Consider the following 11,268-nt stretch of genomic DNA (forward strand, 5'->3'; position numbering starts at 1 on the left):
ATCTGTCAGTACACATGTATAGAACACAGGGGAGAGTCTGTCACCTCACCGTTACCTCACAGCCTGAGTTCCTGCTCTGCAGGCCCCCTTGTGAACAATCTGTTAACAGAACTCAGTTAACAGACTATAGAGGGGTCAACTCACTAATCTGGGTGGAAATAATTCTGTGGGGCCTCCTGAGCACTTTACAGAAGAACGGACTGGGATCACCAAGAAGGAGGCAAACCCAGAAGGAGGCATCCCTTGTTCCATCCCTAAAGTACTCTTGGAGCAGCTAACAACACAGCCCTGTGGCCACTGGGATTGTCTGTTCTGACTAAATCCTGGGGATCGGCCTATACAAAATTATGAAGGAAAACACGTGGATATTTAGCTCTAGGAATGCAGAATTGTGCAAGAGTCTACACAGACAGGGAAAAAGAAGGTAGGTGTCAGACTCAGTGATTGATGTGGGGAAGATGAATTGGGAAGAGGCTGAGAGAGAATCTCAAGAGAATCACACCTTGTTACTCAGCGTGTGATGAATAAAGGTCAAAATGGCACCACTATTTGTAAACATCCCTGGGAATGTTATTAAAAGACTATATGGCAGGAACTGCTTAGGAAAGGAAAATAGATTGCAGAGGCTATTCACAGAGAGAAGGGATGATATGGTGGTGAGCAAAGTAGTTTTTAAACAACTGAGCCAAGTACCACCAAGCACCTACTGGCATGGAGTGAACAGTGTATCTTGATAATTATGCCCTGCTGAAGAATTCTTAGAAATAGGAAACATTCTGGCAAATAGGCTTTGAATAAGCAAGTGTGTGCCTCCTGAATAAATTGTTAACCTTACCATAAGCAAGGCTTCCCAAAGAATGATTTCCAGCTTACAGAGCAACAAGTCTATTCCTGATCCTGGAGACAGAATGATACAGCTGAAGGAACGGATCTGCTCTCATTAGTGAGCGTCTTAAACGATATACATCTCAACTACCGACAGTTTCTTTCCTTAAACATGCTCTTTATTACAGGAAACTTCTCTATGTATTTACTTATAGAATTTTTAATTTATTTAACCAGAAAGTCTCCAAATACCAAGATACTCATATTGAGATCATAACCCAAACTTAGTATTGCATGACTTTGGCAATGTTATCTGACTTCTCTGGGGTTCAATTTTCTTATCTATACAATTTGGAAATACAGTGCTTGCCTCACAGATTAACCAAGAAAATCCACGAAAAGAATTTTGAATGTGTCAACACCTAGGTATGAGCTCAATAAAATGTTAGGTAGTGCTGTAAAATTTGTCAAGATTCTTATCATCACAATTACTTGTCCAGAAAGACCCAATGCAACTATGTAAACATATGTTTCTTTTTTATTTCATTACAAGACCTGAAGAGTGTGGAGTTTAGGAAGTGATGACCATGGGCAAATATGCTTTGACATACTTGCCTTTAGTAGAAAGTGTGATATATAGTTAGAGATGACAGTGATTTATGATGACCATTACCAAAAAAAAAAAAAAAAATGATACTCAATTAGTTCATCATAGAATTTGGGGCAAAAGGAAAAAATAAAGAAGGAAGAGGAAGCAGAGGGAATGAGTAAGAGGAAGAAACAAGAAAAGAGGAAGGAAACAAGAAAGAAAGGAAGGAAGGAAGAGGTTATGTTGTATGTCAAGTTACTGGAAGAATTAATGAAGTTCCTACTGATTATCTGCCTGTTCCAACTTGAAGAGAAGATTGGGTTTATCTAACATAATAGGATTGCCATTAGCTATGGTCTGAATGTGTCCACCCAAAATTCATGTTGAAACCCTAACTGCCAAAGGTAATGGTATTAGTTGGTGGGGCCTTTAGGAGGGAATTAGGTCATGAGGGTGGAGCCCTCATGAATGGGATTAGAGATTTTACAAAAGAGATTCCACAGAGCTCTCTAGTCCCTTCTGCCCTGTGAGGATATAACAGAAGTCTACAACCTGGAAGAGGGCCCTCATTTGACCGTGCTGGCACCATGATCTCTGACTGCCAGCCTCCAGAACTTAGAGTAATACATTTATGTTGTTGATAAACTACTCAAGCTGTGGTATTTTGTTATAGCAGCCTGAATAGACCAAGACAACTTGGAGATATATGGAGCTGGTAATACAGTTAGTCTTTCCTTCACAGTTTGCTTTGCAGACTCTTCTGCTTTCCAAGTTTCCTCCCAGAGTTGGTAGGCTGGCAGCTGGTGAGGAAGAAGTAGGGGGAACTAAGTGTGCTTCAAAGTAGTTATTTTAGGAGACAGCTGCAGGGCCACAGAGTTTTATGGGGTGGGCCCTCACCTCATAAAATTCAAGAAAAAATAAAAGGAAAGATAAATGTGAAATTTGTGTTTTCAAGGAAAAAAAACTGGAGTCAAAGAAACTCAAGTTTGAGTGGCAATAGAGTGATAACAGACTAACGAAGGAGGGAAAATGCAGCTTGCAATTTTGAGTACTCCACAGAATGTTGGCTTGAAGTCTTGTTGAGGGAGGGACAATAAATAGACTGAGTTAAGCCAGAGAATCATCAATCCAGCCATCACCACATAAAATGCATTTTATGTTCTTTAAAAAAATTAGTTTTAGTTAAAGTGAGAATTTACAACAACAATTTCTTCAGGGGAAAGACAAAACAAAAGCAAAGCAAAACACAGAAATCCATCTGATCCCAACAGCTGCATCAACAAGAGAACAACATTTAAAATGAATTCTGCAAATGTTAAGAATTTTATTAAAACATTTACCCAGAAACCATGCATAATTTCCTAATGTTGCCCAGAAGTGATTGCCAGACAGATCTTAGAAACCAACATGAGTAGAGTTTTTGTTTTGCATGCTGAGCCAAATCAAGTAGTGTTTAGACAGTCATGTTCTAGAACATGGAGTTCAGTAAACACTAGATGAGCACCTAGCATATGCTGAGCATCGTAGAAGAAGAGAAGAAAGATGATCTCACAGTGAATCTGTGAATGTGGCAAATAGCACTACAACAACCTACGGGGGCCTATGAAATCTGAGTGTCATTGCCTCAATTTTCAGAACATGATAGAATCAAAAAGGGTTCTCAGGACCTGAACTTTGTTTTTTTAAGACACACTGTATTTAGGCAGGTGCAGACCTTCCCTTTATTCTCCCCATAGATTTCGAACTGCTCAGCTGTGAATTTTAGAGAATCTCAGTGGAAAGGACCCATATTTTATCATATATAAAATGCTCTCAGTTGTAAGGTGCAATATTTAATGTTCCTCTAAAAACAAAGACAAAGCATGAGAAAAAATAGGGGAGAGGGAGAGGCACACATTCTGGGATTCTAATAGCTGATTTCTGCAAAATCCATCCTAAATCCTCACTGCAGAAGTAAATGACTTAAACCCAACATTCAGAAAAGGACAGTTAGGAAAACTTGTATGTTTCAAGATTGACACTTGGTGGAGGAAGGGGGAAAAAATATTTCCCGTGAAAACTTCAACTACAATTTACCACTTTTGCAGGTATGCAGCCTGAATTCAGAGTGCCCATGTGGTCCAGAAATCCTCAGTAGAGGATTTAATTTGAAGTGGTCTCAGCTTGATAGTGCCCTCCGGTGACTGGCAAGAACAAACACAAAAGATTCCCTGGAAGAAGGAAAATGAGAGTTCAATCAAGGACAGTAGAAGTGGTAAGATGCATCAAATGGGAGGGGCATCCTGATTTCAGAGATATGCAAATGTGAATACAGTGCATCCTAATCTGAAGAAATCAGGCAGCTGGTGTGAAATTCTGCTTGGTCAAGCACAGTGGTTTTCATACATGCTCAGTTATGTGAAGACCATGTGGATTTTTTTTTTTAATTTTTTTAATTTTTTTGTCTTCGTTGGACTTGATTTGAGGAGATTTCTTTGTTCTTAGGTGCTGTTCTGATTTTGGTCATCCTGAACTTTTGGCCTAAAACATCTCTGTTTGTTTTGAGTGCATCCTACTCTTTGCTTATTTCTGGTTTTATAGTATGTTCCTGAATTTCTACTTTTTTTTTTAATTTAATTTTATTATGTTAGTCATCATGCATTACATCATTAGTTTTGATGTAGTGTTCCATGATTCATTGTTTGCATATAAGACCAAGTGCTCCATTCAATACATGCCCTCCTTAATACCCATCACCAGGCTAACCCATCCCCCTACCTCCCTCCCCTCTAAAACCCTCAGTTTGTTTCTCAGAGTCCATAGTCTCTCATGGTTCGTCTCCCCCTCCGATTCCCCCCCTTCATTTTTCCCTTCCTACTATTTTTTTTTTTTTTAACATATAATGTATTATTTGTTTCAGAGGTACAGGTCTGTGATTCATCAGTCTTACACATTTCACAGCACTCACCATAGCACATACCCTCCCCAATGTCTGTCACCCAGCCACCCCATCCCTCCCACCACTCCAGCAACCCTCAGTTTGTTTCCTGAGATTAAGAATTCCTCATATCAGTGACATCATATGATAACTTGAATTTCTGCTTTTTTATTAATTAATTTATTCAAGAATATTTATTCAGATGACTCAGAACTTCATGAGACAGGTGGTTTCTTGTCTTCACAGAGTTTAAAGACCTACCTAGGGATTTTCAGACTTTAGTAAATATTAAGTTTAGTTAAGAAGACTCTTAAGAATGAAGGTGTTTATGTCCCCTTTTTGGAAGCTCTGATTCTTAGTAGCTGTGTGTGTGTGTGTGTGTTTTTAAAGATTTTATTTATTTATTTGACAGAGAGACATAGCGAGAGAAGGAACACAAGCAGGGGGAGTGGGAGAGGGAGAAGCAGGCTTCCCGCGGAGCAGGGAGCCCGATGCGGGGCTCGATCCCAGGACCCCAGGATCATGACCTGAGCCGAAGGCAGACGCTTAACAACTGAGCCACCCAGGCGCTCCAATAGCTGTGTTTTTAACAAAGCTACAAGTGAATCCGATGCACACTAATGTTTGAGAACTCCGGGTTAGCTGTGTGTGCTCCCACCTCACCTCCAAAATCCCAGAGTGGACTCTGCTTTATTTCTGCAAATCACTGCTACTCACAGTCCTGGGTCTAAAGAAACAATTAGAAGTAAAATTTGTCCATGAGAATTCATTAAGGCAGGTTTGACCCAAGCCAACAGAATAAAATTACTCTATAATTAGTTAGATTTGATCAACATAATGGACTCAGCCATGCAACACCTACTGCATCGTTGCTCCAACAGCAGCTGAATTCCTGGAAAATGGCCCCAATCTTCCACACACCCATAACACAGAGCCATGATCCTGGAATTCCTATTAGGTGGTGAGTTCTCTATGGGTGTTTTTTGAAGTGAATGAGTTGGAGTCCCTAGAAGATTCTTCAGTCCCTTCTGAATGATTAGGGAAAAGTTATATCAGAAAATGAGGTATCCTGCTAATAGAGAATTATGGTTCTATGAGGTGAATTGTATTCTTATTCCCTGGGGGTATATGACTAATTACTAGTGTGTATAAAAAAATCAGAAAATCCCCTTTTATAATCACGTCAGACGTCAGACACTTTTCTGTTTTGCTTGTTACAGGCAAATTTGCAAAGCATGCCACGTTAAACACCCTGATCATTTTTCAGCTTGATTATTGAAGTAGAAAGAGAGGGAGAATGAGCAAAGTTTCAGAGTCTAGTCCTGGCTGTGTCACAAACAATTTCTATACTCTGGGCTTCAATAACTACACCTGTAAAATAATGAGACTGACTTACATGCAGTGGAAACCTTCAGGTTTACTGTAAAATTCCTACCAATCAACATGTGACAAACGTGAAATGCAAGGTAGAGCTATCATTACTAATAATGTCATTAGAATGAAGGAACCAGCTGTTGTAACTTGGTTACTTTCAATAATAGAGATTCAAAATGTGACTGGGAGCATATTACAACCTGTTTGCATGCTGAGGGAATACATGCACCTTCATTCACTTAGCACCTCTGTAGGTTTTCAGGTTAGGAAATAAACCATGATAGAACTTTAAATTTGACATTGTTCCACACCTCTCAACCAGGATTATCACATATCAGGTTATTAAAGAAGACACACCATCCACTTTCTTTGTGACATCTCCCGTCTTTCCTTTATTTCCACTCTTAGCTGTTCCACACACCGTGCTTGTGGCTTCATTCTTAAAAATGAACAAGGGAAAGTTGATTGTCAGGCTGTGTAGCTCTGCTTTAAGGGCAAAGCAGCTTTCCTGGATCTACCACTTTCCTTCTTCTGTGTGATATTATACGGACCAGAAAAGTGTGGTAGGTCCTCAAGGTGATGGCAGATTTCAGGATGGCAGATCAGTTGCCCCCAAAGAGCACTCTTAATGACCTTATGACAAGAAGGAGATGGTATAAGTCAGCATTTCAAACCATTTCTTTTTTTTTTTTTTTTTTTAAAGATTTTTTTAATTTATTTGACAGAGAGAGACACAGCGAGAGAGGGAACACAAGCAGGGGGAGTGGGAGAGGGAGAAGCAGGCTTCCCGCCGAGCAGGGAGCCCGATGCGGGGCTGGATCCCAGGACCCTGGGATCATGACCTGAGAGAAGGCAGACGCTTAACGACTGAGCCACCCAGGTGCCCCTCAAACCATTTCAAAAGTTTCAAATTCTACCTTAAAAACAACCCAAATAATTTTCTTTCCTGCTACTCCAGGCCTTAAAGACAAATTTTGCAAATTGTCACGTGCTTTACTATTTGGTTTAATTACTTCAGTGTTATTATTACTACTCTACTCACAGTTATTCTTATTTAAAAACAAACAAACAAATGCATCCGTTTGACAGACCTGGAGCAGTTCCTGTCTGCTGCTAAGGTTTCCACTAGAGATGCAAGAAAAAAGTGTCCTCGCGCTTTCTGTCTGTCTCATTATGGCAGTCAAGATTGAATGGGGGAGTACACGGAAAAACCAGAAGAATTTCTGCAACTCAGAAGTAACCTTGTCAACAATGAAATCTTGTTTTACTCCAAAAAAAAAAAAAAAAAAAAACAAACAAAAAAAAACAAACAAACAAAAATCCATTCTTCTCTTCAAGTCTGTAAGAAAACCCCAAATCTGGATGTTATACAGACTTTCCCATAGAGGCACTGTTGACTGGGAGAAGGGAAAAACACGTTTCAAGGCAGTGCTTATTGGAGAGTTTTCCTGATAATATTAATTTCCTAAAAAAGGTCATCCCATCTTGGGCTGGGGAAATTGGAAACCTGGCACCACAATCCCATAGGGATTGAAACAGCCATCCATAAATCTGCAGTGTGTCTGATTCTGCCCCCATTGAGCAACTGTAATAGGAGTTCCATAGACACGGCAGGAGCTGAGTCAAGACTACCGAGTGAAGGAAGGCTGCTATCAGCACTGTGTATGCATTAAAGACAGTAGACAGCCGGGCATGCATCCTGGAGCTGTACAGTTTCCCAGTGAGCTAAGTCCTAGATTTTAAAACCATTTGTGTTTATTTACCAATACCTTGCTTTGTTATTTATTAAGTTTGTCACTAAACCCTGTTTTGCATACACTATTACTTGCTCATGCATGCCTTATGAATATAGAAATTAGCATCTCATTAACTTGATAATTAGGCCAATGATAAACAGCTGTTTGGTTGCCGTGTAGGGCAAGATTTCTACCGAAGTTACTTATCTGCCATACACAATAGCGGTGCAATTATTTGTCACACTATCAATTACAGACAAACAACAATAGGAAATAAACTTTTCTTTTACACACTTGCTTTCATTGTAATTAAGATCCAAATTCATGCTCTGCTTTTGGAAAAACAATAATGCAGTGTTGTCTAACAATCTTGATAATGTACATTTTCAGCTTGGCTTTTATATTTCACACACACTTCAAACATCTCACATTGTGCATTCTGCTATAAATGACTATTTCCAGGATGTCTTAAAGAAAAAAAAAAAACCACCTCTCCTGTTTCCATTTTATGATGTTGAGAACATTGATCATTGAGAATTTCTCAAGTTGTCTGGTTTTGCTCTAGTTTCTGTCTACCTCCCCCTCTAAGATTAAAATCTATACTTTGACCTTCTCTTACTTATAATAGGTTTTGTGCTGAGAGAAATCATCTGAGAGACGTTAGGAGTGCAATGAAAGCTACAAAAATGTTTTCTTGATTGTTTATGCATAGCTCAATCCACATTATTTCTGAAAGAATAGAAAAAGAGAAAAGAGTAAAGAAAAAAGAAAACAATGTGTTTCCCTTCAATCCACATGGATTTAAAACTAGAGATGTAATTTAAAGAAAAAACACACACACACAAACAAAAACAAAAAACAAAACCAGAAACTGGTCTTTCCAACTAATAAAAAAAGGAATTCAGTGCTGTGCTCACAGCGAAGTTGTGGAAGATAATTTGAAACTTCAGTTAGCTTCCTGTAGAGAAAAATAACAACCACCATACTAATGGGTAATCAATGGCCAATTGCTTCAGAAAAGAGGCGCCCCACAGAATTCCCTAGAAATTAATGTGCTACATAGGAGGCATTGGGAAATATCTTAAGACTATCCTAGTGAGCCCACCTTTCTTAACAAATAAGGAAGGTCTAGGGTGTTATTTTTACTAATAAAGACCTGGAGATGAAATGCTGTCTTCATTTAAGTTTCCCTGTGCTGTTCTCTGAACCACTGTATTAAAAACAATCTTCCCCCATGATTTCTAGTGCTGTACTGGAGTATAGTTTATGTGAAAGTAAATCTGGAAAGATTACCTTTCAAAACTGCCAGATGCTTCGCATTTTCTGGTAGAAATCTGGATTCTAGGTCTGTAATGATATTTCCTGCTGTGCTCAACACTCAATCAGAACGTATGCTTCTTGGAGGGCAATATAAGGATTCCAAGGCTAACTTGGCCGTTTGGCTTTTATATTTTTCCAGTCCAGCTGGGGGGTATAAATTTAAATTTGGGGCCTCCCAAGCTAAACTTCAGAAGAGGTCTTTGTTATTTTAGATCTCCTGCAGTTGAAGCCCCTCCTTTCATAAACTTTCCCAGGCAATGCAGTTCATGATTATATTTATTTATACCAATGAATAAAACATACCTTAAAAAAAAAAAAGAAAACTAAATTATTGCATTAATGATACAGGAATGTACAGATTCTCATTGCCCCTGGCTGTCCCATGTTTAGACTCAAGTTCTTTCCTCTACCCAGTTTGAATTACATTAATGTCCCCTTCCCTTTCTTCCTTCATCCATCTTGTACATTCTTTAATAGGGTATGGTGGTTCTCAGCACATACTCTGGAATCTGTAAGGCCAGGGTTGGAATCTTAGCTCTTTCATGTTAAATCTGTTGGACTTTGGGGGATGATTAACTTAATCTCTCTGATCAGTGGTGTACTCGTCTATAAAATGGGGCTAATAATAGCATCTACTTCCTAGAGTTATTGTGAGAATTAAGTGAAATAATATAGAGACAGCATTTAGCACAGTGGTGCACATAGCACACATATTGATTCCTGTTAGCTGCTTCCCCTAACTGGGGGACAGCCTTATGAAGAGGCAGCAGAGAGGTGGGGGGACTCTGGCACCTGGTCACGTTGGTTCAGATCCCTACTTCATTGCACACTACACGTGTGACCTTACACAGCTATCAACATCTCTGGGTCTCAGTTCCCTCATTTCAAAAATGGGAACGATAGTAGTACCTACCTCATGAAGCTATTGTAAAGATTAAGTGAATAAGTAATTGGTCAATACTGAATTCTATACATTTTATTAAATAAACCTATTAAACACTTGGTCCATCCTCACCTCCCCATCTCAGTTTGGTCCAGACTCTTCCCCACTCCACTCTCGTCCATCCATTTCTCACAGTGCTCCTCTTAGAACTGTGGGGGAATTACCTAAATAGGCTCTTCCTGTGCGGGACAGTGTACAATGGTGTCACCTGAACCAAAGGTGCTGGTGAGGCAAACAGGTCATTGAAGACAAGCAAGCTGGCCTGGGGTTATGCAGTCATGCACTACAGGCTGATAGGAGCTACTTCCCTCTGGGGATTCTTCTTTTTTAACACCATTTATTCATCCAGGGACCTTCATTGTTCTCCGGCCTCTGATCCTATAAAGTGCAATCTAGGACTTACTTACTGGGATGCTTCTTGTGGTTCTTCTAGCCTAGACACACTGGGCCACAGCAGATTTCCAATAAGGCAAGTCTGGAGCACTGTGGGCGCTCTGCCATTTCCCTGCTTATAAATTTAACTCAATAAAACTTAGTATGTAATTGTATCATGATGTTAGTATCTCTGCCATCTTTGAATGATAGTTGTATCATGATTTGTCTTGTTTAATATGTGTATTGTTTTCCTAGTTAATTGGGGTGATGCCTCATGACCTCAAAGCCTGGCACTATCCTTAGGCTGTCACAGGTAGTCAGTACACTTTCGTGTTTGGATAATCCCAATAAAATGAGTTAGGGTTACATTTAATTGTAAGTATCAGAAAAACCCCAAATGATTATGGTTTAACTAAGATAATGTATTTCCCTCTAAACCTCAAAAAAGATGCAGTCTAAGGTTGGTGTGATGGCCCACAGTGCAAGGGATCTTGGCTCTCTCTCACTCCTCTGACTTCGGATCATAGCTTTAGGTCCTGAGATCATCTCATGGTCCAAGAAACTGTTGAAACCCCAGGCACTGTTTTTCCACCGCAGAAAAAAGGGGTGAATACCTCACTTGAAGAGAACTTGCTGGTAGTTGAACACCAGGCACATCTGCCAGATTTCCATTGGCTAATGGACCAGGCAGAGCTGCAAGGAAGACTAGAAAATAGGGTCCTTGTCCTGGGTGGTGACAAGCCCTGCTAAAGGGCACAATCTGAGGATTAAAGAAGAATGGGAGCGTAGACACTGGGGATGACCAGCCTGTTCTGCCCTAGCTGCCATGGCTTTTTAGTTCCTGACCTAGATCCTTCCCACCAACCTATCTTTTTGCTTTTTGTTCACAAAAAGAAATCAATTTGATTTCTGTGATTAAATGTAACCAAAGAAGTTTAAGCAGTTAAGCAACACATCTATGGAACCATGGAAAATTTACCTTAAGTTTATTGATTTTCAGAATTGGCAACATAATATCTAGCTCACTTGCCTATGTTTGCTACACAGAGTTGTAAAAAGTGAAAAAAATAATAATACCTAATGCCATATATTAGGAACCAGGAGATACCTATTTTTATCCTCACAACAATCCTATGGAGCAGATTTTATCGCTTATATATAAAGATAAAGAAACTGAAGAGGTTAAAAG

At 39.5% G+C, this 11,268-nt stretch overlaps 1 non-coding gene across 1 annotated transcript; it reads left to right on the forward strand.

The window, feature by feature from the left end:
* The first annotated feature begins 6,777 nt into the window (after nt 1-6,777).
* Nucleotides 6,778-6,911, forward strand: LOC118526226 (small nucleolar RNA SNORA31). The gene has a single exon (XR_004912518.1). It is a non-coding gene; the product is annotated as a small nucleolar RNA SNORA31 (small nucleolar RNA).
* The last annotated feature ends 4,357 nt before the right edge of the window (nt 6,912-11,268 follow it).

The sequence above is a fragment of the Halichoerus grypus genome, chromosome 5, assembly GCF_964656455.1.
Source record: "Halichoerus grypus chromosome 5, mHalGry1.hap1.1, whole genome shotgun sequence".
Classification (NCBI taxonomy): Eukaryota; Metazoa; Chordata; class Mammalia; order Carnivora; family Phocidae; genus Halichoerus; species Halichoerus grypus.